A 19,547-nucleotide genomic window follows, 5' to 3' on the forward strand; every position below is an offset into this window, starting at 1 on the left:
CTTATCATGTGCCAAAATATGTGCTAGAAATTAAGAAACATAAAGGGGAATGAGAGAGTCTTTGCTCTTGAGATGCTCCCAGTCTGATAGGATTAGTAGAGACATAAATCATTCAGGATAATTTTATAGGAACAATGATGAAGATGTTTGCAGAGTGCTGGGAGCAAGGAGGGAAGACCAGAACTCAGTGTTCCCTAGCAAGGGGTATGAATGGTCAGGAAAACAACTGGTCACCTCTTGGAGACTCTGTATGAAAATGACTAGTGTCAGGTGTGTGCTCAGTCCCGTCCGACTCTTTGCAACCCTATGGGCTGACTGTAGCCCACCAGGCTCCTCTGTCCATGGGATTTCTCAGGCAAGAATACTGGAGTGGGTTGCCATTTCCTTCTCCAGGGGACCTTCCTGACCCAGGAATCGGAACTGCATCTCTTGTGTCTCCTGCATTGGCCCGTGGATTCTTTACCACTGAGCCACCAGGGAAGCCCTTTGTGAAGTAGGCCCCTGTTAAGGATTCCTAATACCCTTTACTGTCTGTTTTTTTTATAGCCCAGTATATTTGCAGGGCTGCCAAAACAAAATACTTTAAACTGCGTGTCTTAAACAACATAAAATTTTTCTTTCACCATGCTAGAGGCTGAAAGCCCAAGACCAACATGTCCAGGGGTTGGTTCCTTCTGAGGAAAATGAAGAAGAAGCTGTTCCATGCCTTTCCGCTAGATTTGTATGGTTTGCTGGCAAATTTAAACTCTGCAAAGAATCAAAAACATCATTCTACTCCCTTCAAACCTGTCTTGTTTCAGTGGTTACATTGTATTAAGCATAAATTTATTCATTCTCATTATAATATTTCCATAATAATTGCTCTTCAGTGATAAATATGAATATGATTAAATATATCTAAATACATAGAATTCTGCTTTATGGAATCCCTCCCAGAAATACAGGCATTCTTGTCTAATTTCAAACACCTGGTTATTGTACACCAGAAAACACAACAGCAACAACAATTTTTAAATAGACAAAACAAATCCTCATTTGGCAGGCGGAGTCTTTACCACTGAGCCACTTGGGAAGCGCTACAAAGCCCAGGAGATGTGGGTTTGATCCCTGGGTCAGGAAAGATCCTCCTGGAGAAGCAAGTGACAACCCACTCCAGTATCCATGCATAGAAAATTCCATGGGCAGAGGAGCCTGGCAGGCTACAGTACAAGGAGCTGCAAAGAGTCAGAGTCAACTTAGCACATATGCACAACAAAGCACAACTGTGCTTTGTATCCAAAGTGTCACTTACCCTCTGGAAGAAAATAGCCAAACCTTCCTGGTCTTTAGGAACAGTCTACACAGTGTTTCTTTCCAGCTGCCTATGTCCTTCTTTAGTTGATCGATGCCCTTATTCTCAAATTTACTTTCTTGGATTTTTCACATATAAGTGTGTCAAAGAATCTTATCCTTATACCCTCTCTTTTTCTGTGTCTCATTTCTTCCTCTTTTCAACCCATCCATAAACCCAAAACCCATCAAAATATGGCTGATCGGTTTCAACACACTGCTATATAATATCTGTAAACAGCATGAAGGAGGTTGCCCAAGCATGTGGATTCTTAGCTCCGCGAAGCATGAGTAGCATAGGGAGCACTGAGCTCTTCACCATTCACCACCCACAGTCCTATGGGGCCTGGACTGTCCACCTCACTGGGGCAGGCACATGCCTACAGTCCCCACCGGTGGAGCCTTGCACTAGGATCCAAGCTGCCAGCTGTCGGATCCTAGGCCTGAGCAGTCAGCCTGTGCGGTGGTCTCTGGTGATCCACATTCCACGTTATGATTTTGAGCAGCCCTATATGCTTGTGCTTCAGTTGCCTCTCCTGCAACAGGCCCTGCTCAGGTGCATCAACTCCTGCACTTGGAGCTTCTTAAAATGTCAGGCTTATTAAGGTGCAACTTACATATAATAACATACAGTCAGATGAGTTTTGACAAATGCATACAGTCCTGGAACCATCACAATTGCTTAATAGTTATATTTTCATCACCATGAAGTTTTATCAAGCCCCTTTGCACTCAATACCCTTTCCCATCCCCAGGCATATAGTAAGAAAATGAATATTTGATGAACAAATTTTAGTTACCTAGTACACACAGTGAGTTCTAACAACCAATAACTGGAACTCAGTCCAAGTATCACAACAACAAAGAAACCCATCATTTAATCCAGGAAACACAAAATACATTGAAAAAAGAAACAACAAAAAAGGAAGCAAAATTCTCTGAGGAAACTTCAGTATATAATACATGATCAGATAAGAGAAATCCATAAAGAGAGAGAGGAGAAACATCAAAGATTTTTGGAATATCATTATATTCTCAAAAGAAAAACAATTTAAAACATTTGAAGTAGATCTGACTCAAATGCCACATAAACCTGAGTGTGAAGGAGGTCATGGGACAAGCTTTAACAAATCTCCACTGCACACTACAAACTGTCAGTCTGCCAGCCAATGGCACCATCATCGACTGGGAAGCTTTTCAAAGATAAACATTCCCAGCCCCTTGCCTGTGTATTTTTACTTAGGGGATCTTGCAGGAAGCCCAGGGCTCAGTATTTTTAGCAGCTTTCTCGGTCCATGATTCTACCAGCTATGGGAACTTCTTCCTAACACCTTCACCCCGCACCACCTCAGTGCACACTTTACTTTTTTATTACAGAAGAAAAGAAAGCTTGGTGTATTTCTTGAGCTTGGAGATGCATGGCTGAAGACAGAAAGTACCTTCCATTTTCTTAGTTGTCACGACCTTTTGTGACTAAGAGAAACGGATAATTGCCAAGCTCAGAATCACCTGGAAATAAAAGAGGTGGTTATTATAAAAATAAGCACCTGCAGACAGTATTTATTTTATTGAAAAAATAATGGTTTAGAGGAAAAATCCAAGCTATAATAAAATTAATTACTGTTCTACAAACCATCCTATAGGAGGGTTTTCTATGAAAGGGGGATTCATTGTCACCATTCAGCTGTGTGCATGGCAGGGAGCTAACAGCTGTGGCTGCTCTTAGAACCTACATTATGTGATAACCTGGAGGGGTCCAAAAAGGTTTACCCACCCACAAGTCACAGAACATCTTGATGGGCAAAACAGAATCAGTAAATGCCATGGGTGTGGGTTTTCTAGAACTAGTCTACCTGTGTTCATAGCCCAATTCTAATAGCTTTGTGACCTTGGGCAAGAAATTAACTTAGGTGATCTCATCTATAAAAATACCTTGTAGCAGTTTTAATCAGAGTGAGTTCTTTGCTGTGCCAGTCTGACTGCTTTAGGTTTTACCTGCTAGGGTGAGTTCCTTTGTCCCGTCTTCCAGGGCTATTTATTTTCTTTTTAAAATTTTTATTTATTTTTAGCTGCTCTGGGTCTTTGTTGCTGCAAGCGAGCCCTCTCTCGTTGCAGTGAGCAGGGGCTACTCTTTGTGCAAGAACTTCTCATTGTGGAGGCTTCTCTTGTTGTGGAGCACAGACTCTAGAGCTCTGGCTCAGTTGCTGCGGTGCACAGGCTTAGTTGCTCTGCAGCATGTGGAATCTTCCTGGACCAGGGATCGAACCCACGTACCCTGCATTGGCAGGCAGATTCTTAACCACTGGACCATGAGGGAAGTCCCAAGGGTCATTTCTGAGAATAGAGAAGGATTTTTGGTGGGAAGATCATACCACCTTAACAGTCCGTGACCTATTGGCTCTTGAGATTGTTTTGGTGTTGAAAAATCCCAGTGTCCTATGAGCAAGGCATGTGTTTTTTTGCAACACAATTCTCTTAAAACTTAGAGAAGGGAATGGCAACCCATTCCAGTATTCTTGCCTGGAGAATTTAATGGACAGAGAAGCCGGGTGGGCTGCAGTCCATGGGGTTGCAAAGAGTCAGACACGACTGAGTGACTTTCACACTTCGCTTAAAAATATAGTCAGCTGATTGTTTATATTCTTTTCAAAACTTGTATCAATGACAGAAGGGTTTTCTATCACACTCTGAATCTCAGGTTGAAGCAGGGCCCTGTACTCATGAATTCTTTACAATGTAAGTGAAAATTCTGTCCTTTCTCCTAGTTTTGAGGTTTACAGAATCAGCCTCAGGTTCTGTGATAGGCCAGGCAGTGGTGGTGAAGTAGGGCAGATTTGTCCTGGATCTGGCCTCTCCTGGGATGTATTTCCACCCATATACTGGTCACTGAGAAGCATTGAGTCTTTGGACTGACCAGGGCTTTGCAGCAGAGGGGTTTTATTTATTTATTTATTGAAAGAGGATCAATGATCCCTAACTTTTCTGCTATCCCCCCGATAGCTCCATTTCAAATACCCCATTTCCCTCATTTTCTTCAACAATGCACTTATTTTTGTAGATCTCAGGGAATTTGGTAGTTGCCATTCAGCTAGGCTTTGGTCATCACGAATTAGCCTCAGGTGGAAAATGGCTTTTCTTCGTGAGACTATGCACTTAACTGGTGTCCCTTATCTGCTTTCCAATAGGCCTACCTGAAGGGAGCTCCTGTCTCTATAGCCCTTGCTGGAGGCAATATTGCCAACAGCTTCTAAGCATACAGGCATACCGCCAGGTTGCCGACAAGTCTCAATGCTTAAGCATCAGCGGACATGAAGTCTGAGTTCCTAGAGGCAGCAGAATGGCTTAGCTGCCTGCTTTGCCATAGCATGGTACCTGTGGTTCCCCATTGTCCCGCATGAAGGGCAATGGAATCCTCAATTCTTCTCATCTGAATTCATCAAGCTCCACATGTTGGGGTCTGTCTTTTGCAGCACCACATTTCTTTTATATCAATTTCTAATTAGTACTTTTTGCTTACAAGGAAGTGAATCCTTGTAGTTAACCTAAGAAAATAAGAAATTTATTTGAAGGATATTAGGTTAATGGATAAAACTCAAAGACAGAAATGCAGCCAGGCTTTAGGAACAGACCAAACTCAGGAACTCAAAATTGTTAAAATTCTTTCCATCTCTCTTTTCTATCCATCTCTGCGGGTCAACTTCAGCGGTCTTTTTCTCTGCATCCCAGCTCTCTGTTTCCTGATCTACATTTCAAAGGAGGGGAAAAAAATGTAGCCAGTTATGGCTTTGAATTTTTTAAGTTTTAGGTCTAATCATCTTTTACTCTTTCAGATGTTGATGAAGAATTTACTGCTGCTGATGCAGGGACAGAGAAGATGAGCTCAATAAACCAATCAGCTATGATGAAAGGGTCACAGTGCTGGGTTACAGTGCAGGAATGGGACAGTAATGTGACTGCAGAGAGGGATGTACAGGATGATTCTTAGGAAAAAGATGCTAAGTAGACAAAGTAATATATACCCTGTTGTTGAATTGTTGTAGTGATGTTGTAGGTAATGTTGTCAGAACAGGCAGAAGAATCTTGGATATAACTTGTTATAACGTATTTAGAATAGTGGTAGCAGGAGGACATGGCAATTCACAAATTCTTATCTAGTGAATTGAAAAATTAACAAACAGAGGTCTCTATCAATTCAGTGGGAGAAGGTTTTCCATGTTTGCAACAAATTTGTGATCTGACAGTTTGGTTATTACTCAGTCATTCTTTAAGACTTTGCTTATTCTCTATCTAAATGAAGGGGTACCTCCCTGTGATACACATCTCCTCACCCAAGTGTAGAGTCAAAAGAGATGAATAGGATAAACCAGCTATATTAAAACGTTCCCTGAATCCCTGCAGAAAATCAGGCCAACCTGTGGTAACACTGTTGAAACAAGGTACATCCTTGTCATCTGGTCAGTCAGTTCCTTTAAGTAAGAGTGTTATGCTTTCTTGTTCTTTTATGCTTCCATGGTAACTTATAGTTAGTCCCTGTATCTGACCAAAGCATCTTTTTCCCATCTGCCACAGCATAGTTTTACCAGGAATTATCATTTTTACTTCATAAAAGTAAATACATACGGTGCATGGCATTTTTGAAGAGAGGGCTGAAAATAATAATAATGTGCTTGAACTTGCTATTCTTAACCACCTCGCCCCAAAAAAACCACTCAGTACAAACAACTGCTAGACCAACTCCGTCTGGGAAGAGCAGATTTAGAAAGAAGGGAGACATTATAGACAGTACCACATATGAGAAAGAAAATGTAATGTCTCAGCCTGATACACTGTGGGATGCTGCAGGATGTTGACTCACTTTGCAACTATAGTCCGTCGTGAATGTAGAAAGAAAACTAAATAGTCTTTTACTCAATGAGTTCAGTTCAAACAAATCTCTCCTAACCCTGCATTGCTACAGGACTGGATGTCGCAAATGTTAATATCTGTATTGGACACTGTGTAATTATTTTTCCAAAAGAGCAGGCCAAACAATTTCTCCAGTAGAGAAAACTCTCTGTACACACAGTCCTGTCCTGTGCAAGCAATAGGAATAGTTGGACAAATGAAAAAAAGCAAGAAATATTGATGACATTTTAAGAATAAACACGTAGTTCCTCCCTAAAAAAGAAGATATTTGCAAATAGCACAACCTGCTCAACTGGCAGACCAATAGGCTAGATCCAAACATCCCATCCATCTCTCCTGAGGGAACTTTGAGTTTTCCAGAAGAAAAGTTCCAGTTATAAATAAATGTTCCAAACATCTCTATAATTACTTGTTACTTTTAAAGTGTTATCCGGGTGAAAATTCATTTTACCTAAAGCATATTTTACAACTGACCAGTAGTAACAAATTTGGTCCAAGAAAAGTATGTTTTTATTTTAGGTAGGAAAAGTTATATAAACGTGTCTCCCCTTCTACAATATGGGGTCATTTTCCTAAGTTCATTCTCTCACCAGAGCAATCAGAGGCTGACACGTAGGAACAGAGATTAGGAAATGACCTCTACATCATTCACTTCACCATAAAATCTAAAATGAAATGACCCTTTCCACTCACGAAAAGTGTTTTTCACAAATAAACTTGTTTGAGGGAACTAATGCCCAACTCTTTTCTGTCTTTCAGCTCCTGATTTTTGGTCTCTGGAGGATGCACGTAGTTCCAATGACGGAATCCTTGGAGAAGAGAGAAGAGGCACTTTTTATTTGTTTGTTTTATGGTCTTTGAACAGCCTGGATGCTTCTACAGTCATTTGCTCAGGAGTTCAAAGTGTGAATCATGGGTTTTCCTGGACTTTCTGGTCCTGTACAAACTGCCAGTTCTGATGATAACGGCTTCATGAAAACATTCTCTCCCAATGATGAAAAAGAAGATATTTGCAAATAGCACAACCTGCTCAACTGGCAGACCAACAGGCTAAATCCTTTAAAAGAAGTATGTGAAGTGATTGAATATCTTTTAAAGAAAAAATAGATAAATGGCTTTTTAAGATAATATAGAATGGCTAACATCAAAAAAGGACACAAATAACAAACATTATTTTGCATGGGTACAGAGAAAAGGAGAGCCAGTATACTGTTGGTAGGAATGTAAATTGGTCTAGCCACTGTGGAAAACAGTATGGAAGTTTCTCAAAAAACTAAAAATAGGACTACCATATGACCCAGCAGTATTACTCCTGGATATATATATTTTAGAAAGAAGCAAAAGCACTAATTTAAAAAGATACATGTACAATGCTCATAGCAGCATTATTGCCAACATATGGAAACAACCTAAGTGTCTATCAACAGATGAATAGATAAGGACAATGTGGTACATATATACACAATGAAATACCATTCAGACATAAAAATGAATGAAATGCTGTCATTTGCAGCAACATTGACTGACTTGGAGGCTATTATGCTAAGTAAATCAGATAGAGAAAAACAAATATTATATGATGTGACTTGTATGTGGAATGACTAGTTTGTTATAGTACACAACAAACTAGTAACTATAGCGAAAAAGAAGCAGACTAACAGATATAGAAAATAAACTAGTGGTTACCAATGGGAAGAGGGACAACATAGGCATGTGGAGTGGGAGGTACCAATTATTGGGTGTAAGGCTCAAGAACCTATTGTACAATACATCCTTGGGAATATAGCCAATGTTTTGTAATAACTGTAAATGTAATCTTTCAAAATTGTATAAAAATAAATTAAAAAATAAGATAATATTTCCCAAGTTCTTTTTCTAAATAAAAATTTTAAATTTATGATAGAAACAAATGAGGTTGATATAATAAATATTTGTCATGTTTTTATATGCAGTTAGTCTAGAGCTTCTCTTCTTATAATAATAAATATTTTTGAAGATGAAATTAATACCTCTAGGACTTCCCAGGTGGTGCAGTGGTAAAGAATCCATCTGCCAAAGCAGGATCCACAAGAGACACAGGTTCGATTCCTGGGTCCAGAACATCTCCTGGAGTAGGAAGTGGCAACCCACTCCAGTATTCTTGCCTGGAAAATTCCATGGGCAGAAGAGATTTCTGGGCCACAATCCATGGGATCGCAAAAAGTTGGACATAACTGAGCAATTGAGCACACAGACAGTATTTTCTTTAGAGCAGTACTGATTCAGAGGCAAAGGACTTTTTCCTCATAAATATCATGACATCTAATTGGAAACTAAACTTTTCAATTAAAAAATTCTAATTCAAATAAACACGAAAGTTTATTTGTAGGAAAATATATAATAGAACTATCATAATTTGCTTCTTTTCAATCATTTGGCTATTTATTAAATACTCTTTTGTGTCCAGGTTTGTGCTATCATGACTTAAACCTCAATGCACTTTCTGTGTACTTGGGGAGAGGGATGCAAAACACAGTTCTTAATATATCATTTAAAAAACATATGATCCTTCTTTTACCTACCCAGTGACATCATTACATCCTCCCACAGTATTTAGGGGCCTCTACCGTGTGCCTGATCCTCCCAACTTTCTGTGACATACTCTAAAGTTCCGGCAAACCATGACTACTTGTTACTTTGTGACAGTCCCTTACCTAGCCCTGAGCTCAGTGCCTGTGCTCAGGCAGCGCCCGTCAGTAAGAACCCACTTTCTTTCAACACCTCCTGTCTTCTACCTCAGTTCAATGGAATCATTATCTCCTCCTTACTCCCTTCTAGGTAGAAGTAATTCTTCCCTTACCTGAATCCTTTTAGCTCTATTTCTCATTGTGTTTTTCTTATTCAGCACAATATTCTAGATATTAGTGTATATTTCTTATTCACCCCACTGAAACTATCCTGAGGCATTTCAAATAGTTGTTTATCTAAGTACCTCTATATCCGTTGCCTAACTCAGTGTCTGGTTTATAACATATACTCAAACATAGAGTAGCGGAGTAGAAGAATGACTGGATAAATGAGTACTGGAAGCGACTGCTGCTGCTGCTGCTAAGTCACTTCAGTCGTGTCCGACTCTGTGTGACCCCATAGATGGAAGCCCACCAGGCTCCACCGTCCCTGGGACTCTCCAGGCAAGAACACTGGAGTGGGTTGCCATTTCCTCCTCCAATGTGTGAAAGTGAAAAGTGAAAGTGAAGTCGCTCAGTCATGTCTGACTCGTAGCGACCCCTTGGACTGCAGCCTACCAGCCTCCGCCGTCCATGGGATTTTCTAGGTAAGAGTACTGCGACTAGGGAATAATTAAGGACACCAATTGTGTGGCAATGGATGCAGTGTGCTAGAAAGTTAAAGGAAAGTGGAAGGAGAGAGTAAAATAGCATAAATGTGGACTGGACTACTCTAAGAAAACCAAATGTAAAATTTAAACCTGATTTGGGCCTTTAAGGATGACCATGGTCAAACAGTGGAACCAAAGTAGCTAAGAATGATTGGGCCTAGGAGTCTGGCTGGAGGAGGAGAACAAAGGAATCAAAAGTAGGTTGTCAGAGGAAAGTTTCAGGCCTTACTTCATGTAAGGCTGAGCAGAAAACATACAAGCCACAAGATAAAAGCTGATTATCTGGAATCCCAGAAATTAAGCTCTGCTTCTAGGACACAGGCTGTTTGGAGAGAAATAACACATTTAATTGAGAAGGGCTGGGTTTGATTTTGTTTTCACCATCTGTTGTTTCTGTTGGGCATGGGATACTCCAACCCTCTTTTTTCTCATCCATAAAATGGGAGTTTTAATTCCCACCCAACTGGGTTTTGTGCAGATTAAGGAAGATGATATGTGGAAAGTGCTGGGAACACAGGAGATCAGTAAATGGCAAGTCTTGTTAATTTGCTCTGGTCTTCAATTTGAATACTTGTTAGATAGGATTGTCTCTAAGTCCATTTGTGGTCAAAGCATCTCTGAGACTTGAAGCCTATTCCTAGTTGTTCTATAAGAAATCTTTTTGGAGTTGAGGTGGAGACTCTAATAGAGGTAATAATGATTATGATGACAAAAGAACTTTTAGCAGCTATTTATTGAGTGCCTATTATGGACTAGCAACCAAACTAAGAGTCTCATAAGAATTATTACATTTTATTCCAACAAAACGTATATGGCCAAAAACAACTGGTACTGGTATTTAGGCTTTTTCACAGGAATTTTCTCAGAAGAAAGTGTGTCAGGATCTCAGGAATCCCTGTCAATGGGAATATAGCAGAAGCCAGAAGAGGGAATCCAGGGGCAGTGAAAAGGCACACCAATTCAGAGGCTTACCCTGACAATGGAATTCAGGATATAGTAGTTAAAAGGTGCGGAGAAGGCAATGGCAAGCCACTCCAGTCCTCTTGCCTAGAAAATCCCATGGACAGAGGAGCCTGGTGGGCTACAGTCCATGGGGTCGCTACTAGTCGGACAAGACTGAGCAACTTCACTTTCACTTTTCACTTTCACACGTTGGAGAAGGAAATGGCAACCCACTCCGGTGTTCTTGCCTGGAGAATCCCAGGGATGGCGGAGCCTAGTGGGCTGCCGTCCATGGGGTCACACAGAGTTGGACACGACTGAAGTGACTTAGCAGCAGCAGCAGCAGTTAAAAAGTGTGGTAATCTCATATCTGATTCAAGCAGGCATCTATCCCAGGGACTCCAATCCTGCAAGCATCCAGGATACAGGGAAAGTCAGGCAGACAGGGGGTGGCACTGTGATTTTTAATGGGACTGTTGTGGTAGCAGGACAATACAAGAAGCAAGATACGGCCTCCTTGGGAAAAGAATTTGGCAAGAATTAGGTGGGCTAAAAGGATCCCATCTCATGAGTTAAGGCAAAAATGGCAAACTTTTTGTCTCTTGTACAATTTCTGAGCAAGCAAATTGTTATCTAAAGCTTTCTGTTTGAGATCAAATTTAGGCTAAGCAATAAAGAATATAAATAAAGTATATCATGATCTATTGGTGATGTCTGCCATGAGTACTAGGGGGAGAAGTGGCCTCAGACCAATTTTGATTCTTGGGTTTAGTAGAAGAATCAAGACAGACTTGAAGAAAAAGGAAGAAGGTCTATATAAAAAGGAAGTGTTATAAAGGGATAACTTTTAGGAGATGCTAGGAAAGAGACACTTGGGGCAAATCCATCTAGTTCTAAACTGAATAGAGGGAATATGCCTAGGGCAATTAAATATATCTCTTTCTCCCAATCTGTTGCCTTCTTAAGAATTGACTGTAGTGTTCTAATGCCCCAGCTATCCAAGTACACAAAGTAAAGGCTTGAAGTTAGGTGTCCCATGTTTCCAATTTGCTATTTATAAAGATCCATGAGCTTCTCAGGAAGGAATTCAATATGCATTCTCAGGAGATATGCTAAGTCACTTCAGTTGTGTCCGACTCTTTGCGACCCTATGGACTGTATGTAGCCTGCCAGGCTCCTCTATCCATGGAATTCTCCAGGCAAGAATACTGGAGTGGATTGCCATTTCCTTCTCCAGGGGATCTTCCTGACCCAGGGATCGAACCCTTGTCTCTTAAGTCTCCTGCATTGGCAGGCAAGCTCTTTACCACTAGTGCTACCTGGGAGGTAATGATATTGAAAAAAAAACAAATACATATGAGAGAGAGAGAGAGAAAAGGAAGGTAAACCTTTTTTATTATTTTCATAACAAAATTTGGTAGTACTTTTGTTTAAAATACATCAAAGTAATGATTGTATTTTGCTAATAGGCCTTTTTCAAGAACTACAGTTTTTAAATTTAAATATAGTTGCATCTATTTATTTAAATAAAAAAGAGCACAAATGCCAGCATAAAGAAGAAAAGATCTCAAAATTCTTTCAATATATATTATAGCAAATTATTCTTTTTTTTTCAAAGTGAGGAACAGAGAGGTGGCTATTTGAACTTTTTTTTCTCCTTGAAACCACATTCCTGTGGCATTACTCAAATTAAAGCCTGCAGTCATTGAAAGTGGAAAGAGAGAATGACTATATTAAAACCAAACAGAAAATGAATCTGGATCTTTTTATTATATTTTTCTAGGTCTGTAACTTCCCAACCTGTTCTGTTTGTGAAAATAGACAAATATAACTCTCCACTAGAAGAAACAGCTATCAGTCGCTCAACCCCTGTTTCTTAAAGCAGACTTGTTTTGAGGGACTGAGAGTAAGGTGACTATATGTAGAAATGCCTATTTGAAAGCTCTTGTTCTATTTGTGTGGTAACCTCCCAAGTTACGTCTTACTAGAAAACCATGTATGAAAGAGGTTTTTAAACATTCTTTTTTAGAAAAGAAAAAGTCATGTCTGAAAAGAAGGCAGTAAACTCAGAATGATTGCATAGTTTTTCTAATTGTGTCTTTTGATTTAGCAACTTTTGAACAATTTTTTAAAATAACTGCTATATTATTTGACATAACAATTCTATCAACATGAATAGGGCAACAAGTATTGTCTACAAAGCAAACTTATGGAGAGAAGGTAACAAATAAAAACGTAAAAACAAAACAATAGTTATTATCTTCATCTTTTGTGCATGCAAATATGTATATACATAGAGTACATTTTTTCCCTTTCATTCATTTACTAACTCATGAAGAAAGCATTTTTTTAGTGGGATGGATTTTGTCCTCTCTCCCAAAAGATAAATCCACCCCAAATTTGTTGAATATAGCCTTATTTGGAAAAAAGGTCTTTGTGATAAACTAGGAATCTTGAGATGAAATCATCCCAGATTACCTGGGTGGACCCTAAATCCAATGACAAGAGACACACAAAGGAAAGAGACAGAAAGGAGAAGGCCACTGAGGCAGAGATTGGAGTTATGCAGACGTAAGCCAAGGAACTCAAAGAGCTACCAGAAGCTCGAAAAAACAAGCAAAGATTTTCCCCTAGAGCCTTTGGAGAGAGTCCTTGATTTCAGACTTCCAGCCTCCAGAACTGCTAGAGAATAAATTTCTGTTGTACTTGAGCTTGTGCTAAATTTTTGGCAGCCCTAGAAATCTAACACAGTATCTCTGAACACATTTCATGTGCCATGTATATTGTTAGGCAACTATGCATCTGTGGGTAAGATATCATCTTGCCCTAGAGGGAATCACAATCTGGCACATGAAACAGACATTTAACAATGTATATTCTAAGTGAAGTTTAGACCAAAGGATGGTGGGGGTCTCAGTACCTGAGAGCTTCCATTGTCCATGAGTGCACTGTAGAGACTCGGGTACCTCAAGATGCCAGAGATGCAAGGGGTAGCTTCCTAGAGGAAATAGCATTTTAGCTAATCTTGAAGAGGTGGGTAGAAATTTTCATGACGAAAGGTTGGAAAGCAGGCTGTATTGGAGATAGAAAACCGAAGGAAAGGAAAGTCTGAAAGACACAAAAAAATGTGTCAATGAATAATAGAGACGTTTCAACCTTGTCATGAGCCTTCTCAGATAATGCCAATGAGCATGATCCAAAGGGCTGTAGATCCATAAGGGCTCTAGAGCCCTGGCAACTTTGAAGAATGGAGTTCCCATGCAAACTGGGAATTTATATAAAACAAAAATAAACTTCTGTCTTGTAGATCATTGTTTCTCATATCCTGATCAAATTAGATGAACTTGTGTGGCCACCTCATGCGAAGAGGTGACTCAATGGAAAAGAGTCTGATGCTGGGAGAGATTAGGGGCAGGAGGAGAAGGGGAAGACAGAGAATGAGATGGCTGGATGGCATCACCGACTCAATGGACATGAGTTTGAGCGAACTCCGGGAGATGGTGATGGACAGGGAGGCCTGGTGTGCTGTGATTCATGGGGTCGCAAAGAGTTGCACACGACTGAGCAACTGAACTGAACTGTTTGTATGTTAGTCACTTAGTCACGTCTGACTCTTCGTGACCTCATGGACTGTAGCCCACCAGGCTCCTCTGTCTATGGAATTATCCAGGTAAGAATACTAGAGTGGGTAGCCATACCATTCTCCAGGGGTTCCTCCTAACCCAGGGAGCTAACCCAGGTCTCCTGTACTGAAGGCAGATTCTTTACCATCTGAGCCACCAGGGAAGCCCAAGATGAACTTACATTCTCACTATCATCAATCTGGAAGAGGAACTGGAATGGGGGGTATTGCTGGTGGGAGAAAGGGTTAACTGCTTATTAGGTAGTGAGAGTGTAGTTAAAAGTAGTATGAGAGGGAGAAAGAGAGCTGGATTGAAGACAAAGTCCATAGGACATGGTAATCAATTATATACAGAGGGCAAAAAAGAGGAAGAAATATAATGTGATTTTAGTTGCAAAATAAGGCATTGGGGTTAATGGTAATAAAGATAGAGAATAATTGGAGTAAGGTCATCCCCTTCATGAATCACAGCCGTGTTGTGGCTTAGGGGCTTGTATAACTCAGTGAAGTTATGAGCCGTGCTGGCAGGGCCACCCAAGATGGACAGGTCATAGTAAAGAGTTCTGACAAAATGTGGTCCACTGGAGGAGGAAATGGCAAACCACTCAGTATTCTTACTGTGAGAACCCCATAATTGGATCACAAAGAGTTGGACATGACTTAGAGACTGAACAACAAAGCCTTAGGAAGAAGAGGCATAAAATAATAAGACAAAACAAGTCATTGGGTGCAGCAATTGAGAAAGCCTATTTTGTGCCGGTTTCCTTATCTGTCATTGACAGCTTGTTCAGTATTCAGTGAGTGTTTTCACACAATTTCCTCAGTTTCATGCAGCCTCTGTCAAAGACTGCAGTCACCTTTACTGTTTTGTTTCCACAAAGCTCTCAATGTAAGGTGAAAATGAACCTCCAATGGGCTTTGGCACTGAGCTACTTGTTTTTATTTTTTACTGGTTTAGAAAATCATGATACTATAATAATAGGTATATGTTATTATATATTTGTCAAAACTCATAGAATGTACAATACAGAGAGTAAACCCAAATGCCAGTTATGGACTTTACATGACAGTGATGTGTCAATGTTGGTTCATTGATTGTAACAAATGTACCACCGTGGTACAAGATGGTGGTGGGGGGGGGGGCACTACTTGTGTCAGGGAACTGTTGACAGAAATCACCCACCTTGCCCACTTGCCTGAGTTGTCTCACAATAAGGAACATGGTGCTGTGCTGAAAACTAACTGGGAGAATTCAGGAGGGGCCACAAGAGGGAGGAGATGATCAACCTCTCATTAACCCTCACTCTGGAATCCATCTTGGCTAAAAGGAGCACACCACCATGGAGGACCCTGAGTCACCAAATAGGGACCAACCAATTTGGTTGGTAGGCGAGAGACAACCTGGTATCCCCATTACCATGAAAACTGAGACTGCAGGCCATGTGGCAGAGCAGTTTTCCTGGGTTCCTTTACCCTGCTACTCTCTGCTTGAGTGCCTCTTCCCAATAAAGTCTCTTGCTTTGTTAGTTCATGTGTCTTCTTGGACAATTCATTTCCAAATGTTAGATGAGCGCCCACTCCTGGGCCCTGGAAGGGAATCCCCCTTTCTGCCACATACATATGTGGAGATGTGGGAACTCTTTTTTATGCTCAATTTTTCTGTGAACCTAAAACTGCTTTAAAAAATAAAATATTAATTTTAAAAATATATGTGTGTGCCTTTTTTGAAAAACAGTAAGTTGCCCTGCACTTTTTATTCCTGTGCAAGACAACCAATTATTTTCTTTTAGAATAAAAATCAAATGCAGGAATTTCAGTTTTCATAGTCTCAAGTATTTGGAGTTATAATAAAGATATTTTGGTAACTATTATAAATATCCATTAGGCATTTCAAAGGTAGTAAGCCCATAGAGATTTCTGGGGCTTTTTTCTTTGTGGAAAGTAAATAAACAACTTCCATTGAGAAAATAGCTTTGGTTATATAAGTTTGTTTAATAAATATGTGTTTTTGTGATTAGAGGATATTTTCCAGTCAACAAATAACTAATGTCTTGGAGGACATTCAATCATTTACTGAGCAAGAAATGAACTGAGTTCTGAAAATCCTGACTTCTGGTTCCAGTTATGATTGAAAGAATAGATATTAGACTTACTTTCCTGCGATTAACAACTTTGAAACTGGGAAGGGATAAAAAACACATGAAGTAGCTCTTCTCAGGCCTTGGTTAATAGACAGCTCAGGGCTGTGATCCTTGAGAGACATGAAGCCCAAGTGAACATCAAGTTCATTCTGATTCATGGAATGCAATGTCCAAATTGTGGTCCAGGGAAATGGAGCCTGAACAGACAGCAGCAGTCTTGCCAACCATATGACAGAGAGATTAAAGTTTGGGGCTAGTAAAGTAGCTGGGATTTGTGTCTCAGAGCACCAAAAATAAGGGTGCTTAGAAGAGAAGCACCCCAGAAATCTGCGCTACCGTTCTCTTGAATCTTTGAGTACTTTTGTGTACATGTGGTCAAATTCAGAGAGGCCTAGGAAGGAGTGGCTACTTTGGGCTGTGAGCCAAATAGAAATCCCAGAGAATACATAGTGCTGGGAGACGGTGGAATGAATGCCAACAAACCAGGGCTAAGGCCCCAGAAGAATCATAGTTTTAGAAGGAGGACTCCTCCAGCCCTAGCGTTAGGGATTATCTGGCCCCACTCTAACAAAGCTTAAACCCAAACCTTAGGTAAAACATGCTGAGCCACCAGTAAATTAATTATTTGCCAGAATAAAATCCAGGCAAGAGTACTGGAGTGGCTTGCCATTGCCTTCTCCACAACATTCTTTACAGGAAGGCAAATCTAGAATCTAAACAATATAACATTCCATTGTCTAGCATGAAAATTGAAAAATTACTAGACGTGAAGAATCAGAAATATATAACCAAAATAGGAGGAGGAGAAGGCTGTAGAAACAGATCCAGAGATGACAGACATGTCAGAATTCTCAGACAGTGATTTCGGGCAACTATTATAAAAGTGGCCAAAAATCTAAAGACAAAGACAAATAGATGAGTAAACAGATGTGGGATCTCAGTAAATAAATAAATGAAAAATAAATGAAAGACAAGAAATCAAATGAAAAGTGCAGAACTAAAAAATAAATCTGAAATTTAGAGATTTGTGATAACAAAGGTCCGTCTAGTCAAGGCTATGGTTTTTCCCGTGGTCATGTATGGATGTGAGAGTTGGACTGTGAAGAAAGCTGATCGCCGAAGAATTGATGCTTTTGAACTGTGGTGCTGGAGAAGACTCTTGAGAGTCCCTTGGACTGCAAGGAGATCCAACCAGTCCATTCTAACGGAGATCAATCCTGGGTGTTCATTGGAAGGACTGATGCTAAAGCTGAAACTGCAATACTTTGGCCACCTCATGCGACGAGCTGCCTCAGTGGAAAAGACTCTGATGCTGGGAAAGGTTGGGGGCGGGAAGAGACAGGGATGACAGAGAATGAGATGGCTGGATGGCATCACCGACTTGATGGACATGAGTTTGAGTGAAGTCCGGGAGTTGGTGATGGACAGGGAGGCCTGGCATGCTGTGATTCATGGGGTCGCAAAGAGTCGGACACAACTTAGCGACTGGACTGAACTGAACTGAACAGCAGTTTGGATACTACAAAAGAAAAGATTTTGAAGACAGATAAATAAAAACTTTGCAAACTGAAATACATACAATAAAGAAAAATAGGCTGAACAAAAAAATGAACAGAGTTTCAGTGGCCTATAGGGTATTGCAGATTAATCTAACATTTGTGAAATAGAAATCTCAGAGGCAGAAGAGAACTTTTAGCAAGGGAAAAAAAGTGTTAAAAGAAATAATAGTAAAAGAAATCCCCAAATTTAATACAGTAAAAATAAAAACACAGAGAACATTGTCCATCTCCAAATAACTAATGTCCCCAAGGACAACCATTCATCTCTTCAGTAATAACTGAACATTTTAAAACTTAGTTTTGAAAATCCCAAATTCTCATTTTGGCCATGATGAAGGAATAAGCCACAAACAGGATAAACACAAAGAAAACCACATCTAAGCATACTACAGTACGATTGCTATAAACCAAATTAAAAATAAAAATTTCAAAGCATTCAGAAGAAGAAGACATAATACACACAGGAAAGTAACAATAGAATAGCCACTACATTCTCATCAGAAACAGAACAAGCCAGAAAACATTGGAAGGGCAGTTTTTAAAATGCTAAATAAGGAATAAATTATGGATTTAAAATTGAAATCAAGCAAAATTTTTGATCAAAATTTTAATCCAATGAATATATTTTCAGATAATCTAAAGTGATGACCTATACTACAAGATGCGTTAAATAAACTCATTCAGGTTAAAGGGAATTATGCCAAAATTAGAAACTCAAATCTACCTGAATAAATAAAGCACACTAAACATTTTTACTTCCTTAACGTCTTTAAAAATAAATGAATTATTTGAAATATGAGTAATACTATGTTGTGGAGTAGAGTTTGTAATGTATAGAAGTGAGATACACAACAAATAGTGCAAAGAAGCAGGGAGAGAAATGGAAGCACATTTATATATTTTTTATGTTATATGTGAAATGTTATTCTATAAATGCAAGGTGTAGGCTAAGGATACAAAATGTAATCCCTAAAGGATCCATTAAAGAAATAAAACAGTGAAATGCCATAGGCCAAAGAGGAGCTTAAAATGTTATATTAAGAAATGCTCAATTAAAAAGAGAGGAAAAGATAGAAATAGAAAAAAAGATATACAGGGCAATAGAAAACAAATAGTAAGATGGTAGACTTAAACCTACCCATGTCAATTATTATGTCAAACATAGAGGTACTAGACAACCAGTTAAAAAGCAGAGAAGCAATATCCAACTATAGACTGTTTTCAAGAGATTTTCTTCAAATATAGAGACATAGGTTAAAAAAGTAAAAGGATGGAAAACAAGATACACCATGAAACACTAAGCATAAGAAAGCTGGAATGGCTATATTAATATCAGACAAAGTATATCATTTATAATAGCACCAAAAATAATAAAAACTTGGGAATAAATTTAACCAAGGAGGTGAAAGACCTGTACACTGAAGATGATAAGACATTGATGAGAGAGAGTGAAGAAGACACCAATAAATAGAAAAATATTCTGTGCCCACAGATTCAAAGAATTCACTTTATGAAAAATGTCCATACTACCTAAAGCAATCTACAGATTTAAGGAAATCTCTGTCAGAGTCCCAAGGGCTTTTTTTCACAAAAATATAACAAACGATCTTAAAATTTGTATTGGACCACGAAAGATTCCAAATAGCCAAAGCACTCTTGAAAACAAAAAGCAA

General features: G+C 39.4%; 1 long non-coding RNA gene across 4 annotated transcripts in view; it reads left to right on the plus strand.

Moving 5' to 3' along the window:
- Positions 1–8,065, plus strand: part of LOC148777826 (uncharacterized) — a 250,697-nt gene extending 242,632 nt beyond the window's left edge. For all 4 annotated transcript variants that reach the window (XR_016037431.1, XR_016037430.1, XR_016037432.1 and 1 more), the window contains one exon: positions 6,994–8,065. This is a non-coding gene — a long non-coding RNA (uncharacterized LOC148777826). The remainder of the gene's footprint in view (positions 1–6,993) is intronic.
- Positions 8,066–19,547: the final 11,482 nt, after the last annotated feature.

Source organism: Moschus berezovskii, chromosome 5 (genome assembly GCF_049115385.1).
Source record: "Moschus berezovskii isolate FMDL1 chromosome 5, NW_MosBer_1.0, whole genome shotgun sequence".
In the NCBI taxonomy this organism is placed as follows: Eukaryota; Metazoa; Chordata; class Mammalia; order Artiodactyla; family Moschidae; genus Moschus; species Moschus berezovskii.